Genomic DNA, 12,914 nt, shown 5'->3' with positions numbered 1-12,914 from the left:
ACAGAATTATGTACACAGGGTCCCAGTTACACCCAACAATAGCAAAAATGTAAAGTGTAAAAATAAACAGTATATAAGGATCTAAGATATACGCTAAACGATCTAAGATGTACGCTAAACACTAATTATGTAAAACAGTACGGCGTAACAACAGCAGCCTGAACATGAGTCTGTGGTGAGCAGATGGGTATGAATGACTACAGCAGTATGAGATATCAGCAGTATGAGATCAGCAGTATGAGATATCAGCAGCATGGATAATTAGCAGCAATGTCACATATCAACTATTAAAGTGGCATTACAGTGATATTCTTTCTTTTTTCTTTTTTTTTTTTCCTTACAGTGATTATCCTGGTTAGAGATTCATGAGTCTAAGATCTTCAAGGGTAGAAGCTGTTCCTCAGTCTAGTGGTTCTACACTTAATGCTCCTTAACCTCCTTCCTGAGGGGAGCGGGGCAAAAAGTTTGCGTGCTGGGTGTGTGGGGTCGTTCATGATGCAGGTGGCCCTCTTCCTGCATCTGGAGGTGTAGATGTAGAAATCAGTGGATTTAGTTGAGTGTTTTGTTCAAACTTAGTGCACACCTGCTTTTCAGAATTGCACATGATCATATTGAGAAAACTACTGGAGTGCTCTCTTTCAAACTGCACCATTTTCTACAGTTCATGATGTCATTATTTTGTTTTATTTTTGTTTATTATTATTTATTATTTGCTTATTATTTACTATTTTGTATTTATTTATGTATTATTTATTGCCGGGGATACCATGAATCTGAATCCATCACAGGGACAAAAAACTGTTCACTCTCTCACACACACCTAGGGACAAGTTAGAGTTACCAATCAGCCTACCGTGCATGTTTTTGGTCTGTGGGAGGAAACTGGAGTACCCTGAGAAAACATATGCATGCACAGAGAGAACATGCAAACTCTACCCAGAAAGGGCCCCGGACTGGGATTTGATTCAACAATGTTTTTGCTGACATGTGGCAACTCTACCAACTATGCCACTGTGTTGCCCATGACATGCAGTCTTCATTCTTCATTAACTGTGTATCTACCACTGTTGTGTTTAGCTGAATACCCAGAGAGAAAGACTGAAGACTGAATAAACTTCAATACCAGAAATAAGTTTAGTGATTTTGTTTCCAGTGGATTCAGACACCTGCAGATTAGGTAGCTAGTGTGTGTGGTAGGAAGGCAGCTGAGGAGACACCAGACATTTCCAGGGGTTCTTTCAACAAGGTCCAGGCGATGCTGCAAATGCAAAGGAACACAGATGAGTCTTTTTCAAAGATCAGAGAAGGCAAAAGGCTAGAAGCACGGCTACCAGAGGCAAGTTTAATGCTCCAGCGGTGAGGAGCGTCATCTGCTGCCTCCTATACTCCTGGTGTCTCATTAGGGAGATTATGCAGGTGTGGAAACTGTTGGCTCTATCTGGTCAAAGTTAAAGTTTCTTTATTTGTCGTTGGCAACATATGTGGTACATGTGGTGGAACAAAATTGTGTACACAGCGTCCCGGTTACATCCAACAAAAGTATACATTGTAAAGAAAAACAGTAATAAGATCTAAGATATGAACTAAGAAATATGCTAATAAAAGAATGCACTAAGCACTACTAGTACAAAAACAATACGCCAATCAACAGCGAGCTGGTGTCTTCAGAGCAGCAGGAAAAACAGGAACTCCTACACTTCTGACTAATTTTTGAAGTAAATCCTGCTCGAGATGGCTGTCACAGCTTATCAAGTTTAGAAAATAATAAATGTTTGCACAATAATAAGTTTTACAAACACAAAGCTGAAGTTTGTTGTGGTTGTAGCTGAGAGTCATCCCCAATACATACTCTAAGTAAGATTTTACAGTTTTGCATGGAATACCAACCGGTCTACCAACTAGTTCCTCTTAGATGTCCCCAGATCCAAACTGATGTCCAGAGGTGATCGGGCTTTTGCGGTTGCTGCTCCAAAACTATGGAACAATTTACTTGATCATTTAAAGACCACTGAGATTGTTGAGACTTTTAAATCTTTGCTCGAGACTCATCTTTATTCTTTGGCATTTGATCCATGCAGAGTCTGAGAACAAGTTAAAGATGTTTTTATTGCTGCTGTGTATTTTATTGCTAACTTTATGTTTTTTGAGTGGCACAAGTTGTATTTTTTACTCTTTTTAATCTGACTTAACTGTAAAGCACTTTGGTCAGCTTTTGTTGTTTTTATGTGTTGTAGAAATAAGTTGACAATGACACTGACATTGGAATACAGCATAACAAAGTTTTTTAGATTAGACCAAAATGCTAAAACTCCATCACTCCACAAGATGAATTTATTTTATTTTAAACCTCTGACATAATAGTCGGCAGGTGATATGTGTTCCTCCAAGAAGTCATCATCATTGCCTGCTATGTCCGTTGAGGGGCAACCATGAAGGTCCTCCACTCCTGTCTGATCTAGGCCAACATCTGGATGGTACCCCAGGTGTATTTAGTGTTTTCCATCTCTACCTTTCATCACCAAGTGTTATTCCATCTGCTTATCTTGCACTCACCTTCTGGTATCTCATGTTGGACTGTGCAGGTGATGGTCTTTCCTAAGTACCTGCCCAGTCCACCTCCACCTTCTCATGATAATATCCATGCTGTCTTGATAGCAACAAGCAAGCAGCTGTTCATTTGAGAATGTGTTAGATCTGAAGAGTCTCAGGATTTATTGCAGGTTTGTGTAAAAACCGAGAGCTTATGCAGTATAACATAGTACAAAGTACACAGTACAGCTTCAGTTTGGTCTTTATGTTGCACTGCTGGGAGTCCAAAAAGTGCCACGACTTCCAGTTGAAGTAGATGGATGCTCGCCCTGAGCATGGTTTTAATGGAGGTTTCTTCCTGTTAAAAGGGAGTTTTCCTTTCCACTGTCGCCTATGTGCTTTCTCAGGATGGAAGACTATGACAAAGTGAAAATTCTACACAATCTTCTGGCTTCCTTTGATAGATAACTTTTACTAACTGGGTTTTATAATGTATTTGGATGTTTCTGTACAATGCCCTGAGACAACTTATGTTGTGACTTGGTGCTATATGAATGAATTGAATTGAATTAAATGTGTCTGCCTTTTTCACCTTTTCATCTTCACATGATGAAGGAGCCAGCTCTAATGTCGAGACAGAAAAAGGAGATTGAAAAAAAAAATCCTTATTTGGGAGTTTGATTTCTCTGATTTCTTCTGTTACAAATAAAGTCCAATTGTTTTTGTATTGAATGCTTTTTGAATTCATCATGTCCTGGATGACTGAGAATCTTCACCAGCATACTTCTTTGTTATAACTGCAGGTTGTAACAGAGGGGCAGCATCTTTGACAACCTTGTTTTTCTACTTTAAAAATCATAATCAATCAAATTCATATGCGAAACACTAACTTCGAGTTTAGGGTTGTGTTTCTCAACTAGTTTATTCTAAATCTAAGCATAATTAACGCACATCAAACTTTAATTCAGTCTTGTTGTAAAACATTTCTTACAGGATCTTTTTAATTAGCTTTTTTTTCCAAACTGGCACACATATCCACAATGGATTACCAGCCTTCTTTCATACACTCCTAGTTTGAGCTCAGATATCACCATGTAGAATATTGCAGATGATGTGCACATGCATACTGTATCATCATTTATCTTTCATCCTCTGTGCCAACAAAAAGCAGCAGAGTGTGGGGGAGAATATTCAGAGTTGTGTTGTATCTTAAACTACAGAACATTATCCCCATCAGATGTCAGAAGTGATGCTGGGAAGAAGCTATCTACCCCTCCTTTTTTTGTCTGTTCCACCACATGTTGCCAAAGGTGGTTTTGTGTCATTCAGTGACACGCAATTAAACTGACAGCTCAGACAACAAAAGTGTTCACCACTGGCGGGGGACGCCTTAACCGCCTCAAATGAGATCCATTTAGACCAGTCAAAGTGGGAGATTATAGCAGCAAGAGAAGACAGTAACGTGCCACTCTGATTTATATGTCTAACTCGATGTCATCCGAGCAGTAAGCAGTGGTGGTTGTTATCACACAAAGCAGCATTCAAATAAAACCCCAGCCATGTCACCGTGTCACTTTGTTCCATGAAGAATAGCAGTAATTACTGAGCTTTTCCAAAGATCCTGCAGTGCAACGACGGGTTCTTTGTGATTATATTGTCAACCTGTGAAATTACACTCTGTAAAGACTTTCTATGTAAAATAGCAGCAATATACTGATAACTGGCAGAGTGTTGCTGTTATTTAACATTGCTGCCACTGACATGGATGGTCAAAGGTGTGCACTCTAAGTGTGTTTTGTTTTTATCGTCTTGTTTCTATTATTTTACAAAAAAAATATCCTCCTCCACCTCCACTTTCTGCCAAAAAAGAGATCAAAATAAATCACAAAGTAAGATGGGTTTTGGATGTAATTCCTGGACTTTAATTTAATTCGATTTAATTTGCTTATTGTTCATGTAGAGGAGTGGAAGACACAACAGGAACTCTTTTAAATATGATTTTAGGACACCTTGAAGATACAAAGACATTTGTAAGATTGCTTTTTATTGACTTTTCATCTGCTTTTAACTGTATGCAGACACACATTTAGCAGAGAAATTGTCATGTTTGTACGGCCTCGACTCTGGCCTCATATATATATGTTGGCTTGTGGACTTTTTGATTTTTCAGTCTCAGCAGGTGAGGGTCAACAGGGTTCTCTCTGATGTCCTGTCCTCTACCGGTACCCCTCAGGGCTATGTTCTTTTGCCCATTTTTTTCTTTTTATATACAAACGATTATCGCAGCCTGTTCCCACAGTGTCACATTTTAAAGTTTGCTGATGACTCTGTCATCTTGTCCCTTCACAGCAGTGATGACCCAGACCCCTGGCCTGTAGTCGGGGACTTCATTGAATGGTTCAAGTCTTCACTTTTTAAAGTTAAATGTTTCAAAGACAAAGGAGATGGTCATTTATTTCAGAAAAAATGTCTTCATTTGCAGCTCTTGTGGTCATTCACGGTGAAGCTGTTAAGGTGGTGCAACAATATAAATATCTGGGAACTGTTCTTGACGACAAACTGACCTTTGACCCCCATGTGAGCTCAGTTTGTAAGAAGGCCCACCAGAGAATGTATTATTATCAGAACCTCTGTGGTTTTAATGTTGATTCGACTTTTATGAGAATGTTTTATTCATGTTTTATTGAGTCTCTTTTAACTTTCACCTTCATCTTCACCCGCTCCCTTCCCGGGGACATCTGTGGACCTGTATCAGAGCTGAGCTGGCTGATAGACACTGCACCATCTCTTATCAGGACTATGAGGACTATCTGGCAGTGTCCACAGACAAACTCACCGCCTTTGTCGGCCTTCCTCATGCCTATATGCAAGGGCGTCAGAAGCATCCGTAATGTGGGGGGGACACAATGATGTGTGTAGGTGTGTGTGTGCACGCGTGTGTGTATGCGCGTGCGTGCGCCTATAAAAAAAAAAGGTGTTCACTAGTGTACAAAAAAGCAACATTTCACCTAGATTTCCTTTAATCCCACACATTTAAAACATGTTTCTCACCAAGTTTGTGTAAATTCAGCTGTGGGTTTAAAGTAATTTTAACTTTAATACACCTTAATAAAGAGCGTCAGGTCGTAACTATTTGTCTTTATAGAGAAATAAAAAACATCACCACTGGACTTTTTTGCTTGTGTTCAACACTACTCATCTAAATGATGTTTCTCATGAAGCTTGAGGACAATAAGATGTAGGGATTTAAAGACTTTTCTACTTTAATGCACCTGAACACACCACATCTCTTACACCTGCAGCGTCTTACAGCGTCACACTTACTGTTAAGCTAACATGCTACAGTCGTAGCGCTGCACTTCTCTCCTCCTAACATGAATATATGTTTATGATCAACCCCCTGGTCAACAACTGCCCGCAAAAAGCTCATTAAACTGGTGAGCGAGTAACACAGAGGTGTCTCCATCTCTTCCACCTGTGCGCGTTTTCTGCCGAAGCAGAAGAAGAGCACAGAAACACTGCAGGTGTTACACCATATTCTGTGACCACCGTAAATTGTGACCATGGCAACAGGCTGCTGTGTTTAGAGTTGGAGGTAACCAGGAAAACCTGGAGTGGAATTTTAGTGGTTTGAGTATTCTCCTATTAATCCAGTGGAATGGATTTGTTCAGGAAGAAAGAGAAACTGCATCGCCTGAACTAATGTTTCATAGTAAAAGTGTGTGTGTGTGTGTGCGTGTGTGTGTGTGTGGGGGGGGGGGGGTGTCAAATGAACGTTTTTGGAATGTGGGGGGGACTTGTCCCCTTCACATATAATGGTTGCGACGCCTATGCCTATATATATCATGATGTTATCTGTATGTTGCTGTTTCAGTGATGAGTTTTTTTTATTGCAATTTTCCCACTGTGCCCCATTTAGGACAGTGTGAGATACGATTTTTTTATACCTCCCCTTCCCCCGTGTTTCTCTTTTCCTATCTAAAAGAAAAAGGCTGCACCTCCCACGGGGCCGCGGTCTCAGACACCTCTGTCACCCCATGTCTGTTTGCTTATATTTTACTCGGACAGGCTGTAAAGAAATGTAATTTCGTTGTGCTTTGGTGCAGTGACAATAAAGCTGATTCTGATCTGTTGGTTTGGATTGTCAATATGCAAAAAACTGCTGGCATAGCCCTACAGAACCTCACTGATCTACACAAGAAGATTTCAGTGAACAAGGCCAGGCTGATTCTAGCAGATCCTGATCACCCACTCCATGGTGAGTTCAGGTTGCTTCCATCTTCACATAGGTATCTGCTGCCCAGATGTAGGAACATACTGAACAACTCATTTATCCCTGTAGTGATCAGGCTTCTCAAGGAATGATGATTTCTGTACTATTATTTTAATGTCTCATTGTCTTATGTATGTATGTTTTTGTGTGCCTACTTGACTGTGAAACAAATTGCCCCTCGGGGATAATAAATATTCTGGAATTTGAACTTAGACTAGTTAGTTAGTTTGTATAATTACACTTCAATGGAGTTTCTAATTGAAAAATTTTTTTTAAATTACCTTATTAGTTTTAGGAACAGGGTCTAGTTTCAGCTACAATATTAATCAACTGGCAAGGTGTCATAGAGTTGAATTCTGCACCGTTAGTCTTGGGCTCATCCTTCTCTTCCTTTGTCCTTTTTATCCCACTTTTTTCATCATCTATCCTGTCCTCATACTTTTATCCTTATACCTGCCTGTTCTCATTACTCATTCCTTTCATCCGACTTCTAATTATAGTCCGTCTCTTCTCATCCTCCTTATCCAGTTCCTTTTCACCCACTCCAATATTTTATTTTTTCCCCTTTCTTTCTGCTGCTTCCTTCTGCAGGGACCACCACAGCGAGTGAACTCACATGAAAGTATTGGCAATTGTTTTATCCTGGATGCCCTTCCTGATAACACCTGGGACCAAACCCACAGCCTCAGTATTACAAAAACACAGCACTGACCATCGAGCTACTGCAGCCCCCGATTTCAGGATGCAACATATTTACAATAAAAGCACAAATTTACCTATTAATATCACAACAGTGATTGTGATCAACAAAATTATTATTCTTTGCTATCAAGGCTTTTTAAATAAGATGAAAAAAATGAAGAAGAACTATCAACATAATGAAACAAACAGCAACCCATTTCAGAGGAATTTACGTTATTCAGCTAAATCATGGCTAGATTTCACCCACAGCACCTCAGCAGCTCGTTTCTGTTTACAGCAAAAACACAGACGCTGTTAAGAAGTTGGCTCATGACCTCTCTACTAAATCAATTAAGTCTGTGTGTGTGAGGTGGGTGGGGGAGTAGTGGTATTGGTGGGTGCTTGGATGGAAAACACGGTTTTATGGTGATTGGTTACCACTTGTCTGGTTAAGTGATTCCACTTTTACATTACGTGTGAGAGTTAAATTTTTAGCAGTAATCTTCACCTGTAAGTCTACAATACATTTATATTGTTTATACTTTGTATAATGTTGAGTCTTTATCTTTTTTCAAAGAAAAAAAATGCGGTGATTAAATTTGTTACATTTGATGAGAAATTCTGAGGATTTTTTTGTTGTTGTTCTTGCTTTAGTATGAATAAAGTTAATTAAAAAAATGAATAAAGGGATCGATTCAAGTGTTCCTCAAGCATGTTAGCCAACAAGCATAGCATCCTCTAAGCTTACAACCCTCAGTCGTGATTAAATTCACAGAAACAGCCAACAAGTCAAGGGAATTTATTAGCTTAGTGTTGAATCATTTATCAAACATCGTTTTATGTGTGCTATCAGTATACTTAGGTCCACATCTGAAGCCTCTCATGCAGAAAGAACATCTTTAATCACAAGTAAACATCTTAATGATTTACCATGCAGGATGTGTAATTTGGCACAAAGCCATTTGCTTCTTAGAGGACAACATCAGTGACAGAGCTTTAGAGAACGACGCAACGAGCAAAGCTGGGGGAAAAGGATCCAGTTACACAGTAGACAAGGCCATTCACGGAAAATGAGTTCCTACACTTTATCATCGTGTGGCAAAAAAAATAATAATAATAAAATAAAATGATAATAATAAATACAGTAATTGTCCATCTGCTGAAGCTTATACCTGAGGAGCAACATATTTTTATAGTTCATCTGTAATGTGGCACAAAGGTCTGTGCAGCTGCCTGAGCTTCTAATACACAAAACACAAGAGAAAGGTCTTAAAAATACTTTTTAAACTGTCGGTCCATAACTCCTCTCATCAGAGACTCTACTTCCTCAGACGGCTGAGGCGAGCTGGTCTGGGAAGCTCAGTCCTCACCTCCTTCTACAGGTGTGCAGTGGAGAGCATCCTGTGCTCGAGCATCAATGTGTGGCATGGAGGCTGCACAGCTGCAGAAAGAAAAGCTTTGCAGAGAGTGGTGAAGGCTGCACAGAAATCTGTTGGAATCAGTCTCCCCACCATCACAGACATCCAGATGCAGGAAGAGGGCCACCTGCATCATGAAGGACCCCACCCACCCAGCACACACACTTTTTGCCCCACTCCCCTCAGGAAGGAGGTTAAGGAGCATTAAGTGTAGAACCACTAGACTGAGGAACAGCTTCTACCCTGAGGCTGTTAGACTCATGAATCTCTAACTAGAATAATCACTGTGTAAAACCATATCATGTTGCTGCTGATCTGTTTCATGTTGCTGCTGATCTGTTTCAATGTTGATGTGTTCATGCGTGCACATCTGCTCACAGACTCATGTTCATGTTTGTGCTGATGTTCAATGTTTTATGTTATGAGTGCTTAGTGTATATTTAGTTGATGTTTTTCTTAGTTCATATCTTAGATGTTATTACTGTTTTTCTTATACATTTTATTGTTGGATGTAACTGGGACCCTGTGTACATAATTTCGCTCCACCACATGTACCACATGAGGTGCGAATGACAATAAAGAAACTCTGACTCTGACTCTAAGAGATGCTTAAAGTTTGGTCCTCGCTGCATAGTTATGTTATTTTTAGGGCTATTTGAAAGCTGTATTACTAGTTTAACTTTCAGTGATTACTACTTTATGCACTTTCTATATTTACTGAACAAACGCAATAAGAAAGTATCATCTCCAGCGATGAATCTTGGTTATGCAATAACACAAATGACCAGTGTGCGTGTGTGCGTGTGTGCGTGTGTGCGTGTGTGTGTGTACATGGCCACACCAAAGGATGAGGACCGATTCTGCCAATGTTGTGGAGAGACAAACAGATGTTCCTCCCTGCATCATGGTGAGGGGAGACTATAGAGTCTGACTTACTAATGAGAATGAAGTTACTAATGATATTCTCATGGCCTCTGACAATGAACAGGTGTCTACATTGGTCCTTTTAGACATCAGTGCTGCATTTGATACAGTTCACTTCACCACTTGCTCTTGCCCAGGTCAGACACTTTTCCCCTCCTCTGCCTCTCCGCTTTTCTTTGCTGCTCTGTCTTGTCTGTGAAACTGCTTCTGAGCCTCTCTCTACATATCTTCTGAACCATAAATATGGACTTGTTTTGATCGGTTGGTCCCTCAACACAATTGATAACATTTCTTCGAAAAGAAGACAGGCTTTAGGTGAGCCCATTTGCCCTGTTGGTACGCACACAGCTGGATATCTCATCGACTTACTTGGAAGACTTGACGATGTGTCTATCTCTGCTGCTATTTGTGGGTTTTGGGGCGGCTGTGGCTGAGTGGTTAGAGCAGTCGTCCTCCATCGCGAGAGTTGGGGGTTCGAATCCACCAGCAGTTACATGTCGAAATGTCCCTGGGCAAGACACTGAACCCCTCATAGCCTCTGATGTGTGTCCCATCAGTGTATGAATGTGATCTAAAGCACTGATTAGTCTCTTTAGATTGATTTGTTCAGTTAGCTTTGTAGAGATCTATTAGAGAGCTGTATGAATATGAATGGGTAAATGAGGCACAGGTTTTAGTGTAAAGTGCTTTGAGTATCTTGATAAGATAGAAAGGTGCTATATAAATACAGTCCATTTACCATTTACCATTTATTTATTTAGAAATGTATTTATTTATGATTTTTTATTTTATTTATTTAGAAATGTATTCATTTCATTAAAAACAAAATAACTATATACAATAGAAAACAAAAAATATATACAATCAAAAAAATTAAATGAAAGGCAGCAGAAGAAGAACAAATCTTATGATATCTGCCCATTTTAAGGATGCATTTATAATTGGATTTATGATAAATGGTTCCTGCTTTTTGGATTTGGCTGGTTCCTGGTCTATCAACAATCAAGGAAGTCATCGGCAGCAAATTTGGATCCTAGCGCGCTGCTTGCCTTTATGGTGGCTTGTTTCATGCCTCAAGTACCCAGACTCAAATGCTTTGGGCAGAATGGATCAGATATTGGGGATTATTCTCAGGCACAATCCATTGGTGTGGCCATGTAATTCGGACATTTCGGAACCGAGTCGACCAACACAGACTCAAGGTAGATGTCATTATAGTTCTGCCTGTCCCCAAAACAACTGTGTGTTTATCTGAATTTGGCTCCCTTTACTGGCCTTGCAGGCCACCTTATCAGAATTTGCCTGGAGGACATGTAATCTGACCCCCCCCCCCCACCCCCCACCCCTGAGGAATTCCAACTGATCAACCTGAGGAAACCAACTGAGTAAACTTTTAAACAGATCTCATTTGTAAATGAGTCTTCAGGGTTCAATGTGATTTATCTGTCAAATAAAGGTTGAAGTTGATCATAATATTCTACTACAGAGACTTGAGTATGATGCTGGGATTAAATAAATGGATCTAAACTGGTTTAAATCATATCTATCTTATAGATTCCAATTATTAAATGTAAATAATGAATCTTCTTCATATACCAAAGTTAGTCATGGAGTTCCTCAGGGCTCAGTGCTTGGACCAATACTCTTTACCTTATATATGCTTCCATTAGGTAAAGTTATTAAACAGCATGGGATACATTTTCATTGTTATGCTGATGATGTACTGTTATATTTGTCCATGAAACCCAATGAATCCAATCAGCTACTTAGACTACAAGCATGTCTTAAAGACATAAAAACCTGGATGACCCTAAATTTTCTGAATTTTTGAATACAAGACAAGACTGAGGTTTTGGTTTTTGGACCTGAGATTATGAATTTTTCAGTCTTTCGCCCTCCTTGGATGGCATTAATCTGGCCTCTTGCTCTAATGTTAAAAATCTTGGCGTTATTTTTAATTAGGACAGGTCTTTCATCCCCCACATTAAAAACGCTACTAGAACCACATTCTCCCACCTGCATAATGTTACTAAAATTAAAAACATCTTATCTAAAAATGATGCAGAAAAACTGGTTCATGCATTTGTCACATCTAAATGGGATTATTGCAATGGTTAATTATCTGGGTGTCCAAATACTTCTTTAAAAAGTCTTCAGTTAATCCAAAATGCTGCTGCTAGACTCTTAACTAGAGGATTTAACAAAAAGGAAAGTCTTTAGCCCAGTCGTAAAACTGGACAATGTGTCAGCCTCACGGACAGAAACTCGACGTTGGTGCCACAAGAAAGGATCCTGATAACTGAAAGATCGTCCTCCCATTCTGCTTTGGAAACTCTAGGAACCACAAGTAAGACTGCAGTTTGAGAGTGAAGTGCTCTGTTAGGACAATATGGAACAATAAGATCTGTAATATAAGATGGAGCCAGGTTGTTGAGAGCTTTGTAGGTTAGAAGTAAGATTTTGAATTCTATTCTGGATTTGACAGGGAGCCAATGGAGAGAAACTAAAACTATAGAGATATGATCTATCCCACTAACTCTAGTTAGGGTTGTCTTGTTATGCTGCTATAGGCTTACTAGAAGACAAATTACCTGTAAAGTCATTTCCTTAAATTAATTGTTAAAATTAAATAATTTTCATTTGATACTATATTCCCGCACTATTTCTTGGTTTGTTTTTCGCAAACTCACTCTATCGTGTTTTTTCAAAGTAAGATTGGACATGACACACAATGGCTAATTGATGGATGAGCCACAAGATCGGCATGGATTTATTTTTAAATTTAAAATAGCTTATTTTAAATTATTTAGCACCTGTCTGCAGCCCACAGCAGTGAGAGAAGCTTATTCCTGCAGCTGAGCAGCTGATCTCTGCTTTCAGAGCAGAGAAGTGGGTGTGGCCAAGAGTGCAGCTGGAGGCACAGAGCAGATTTCATGACATTCTGTGCTCTTTTAGAGCACTTATAGTTTAGAAACATTGTTTAGAATATTGCAAGAGTGGGGGAAGGGTTTAAAACACCTTTATATATATATATATATATATATATATATATATATATATATATATATATATATATATATATATATATA

The sequence above is a fragment of the Nematolebias whitei genome, chromosome 15 (genome assembly GCF_014905685.2).
Source record: "Nematolebias whitei isolate Nwh7 chromosome 15, NemWhi1, whole genome shotgun sequence".
In the NCBI taxonomy this organism is placed as follows: domain Eukaryota; kingdom Metazoa; phylum Chordata; class Actinopteri; order Cyprinodontiformes; family Rivulidae; genus Nematolebias; species Nematolebias whitei.
This window is presented reverse-complemented; position numbering follows the sequence as displayed.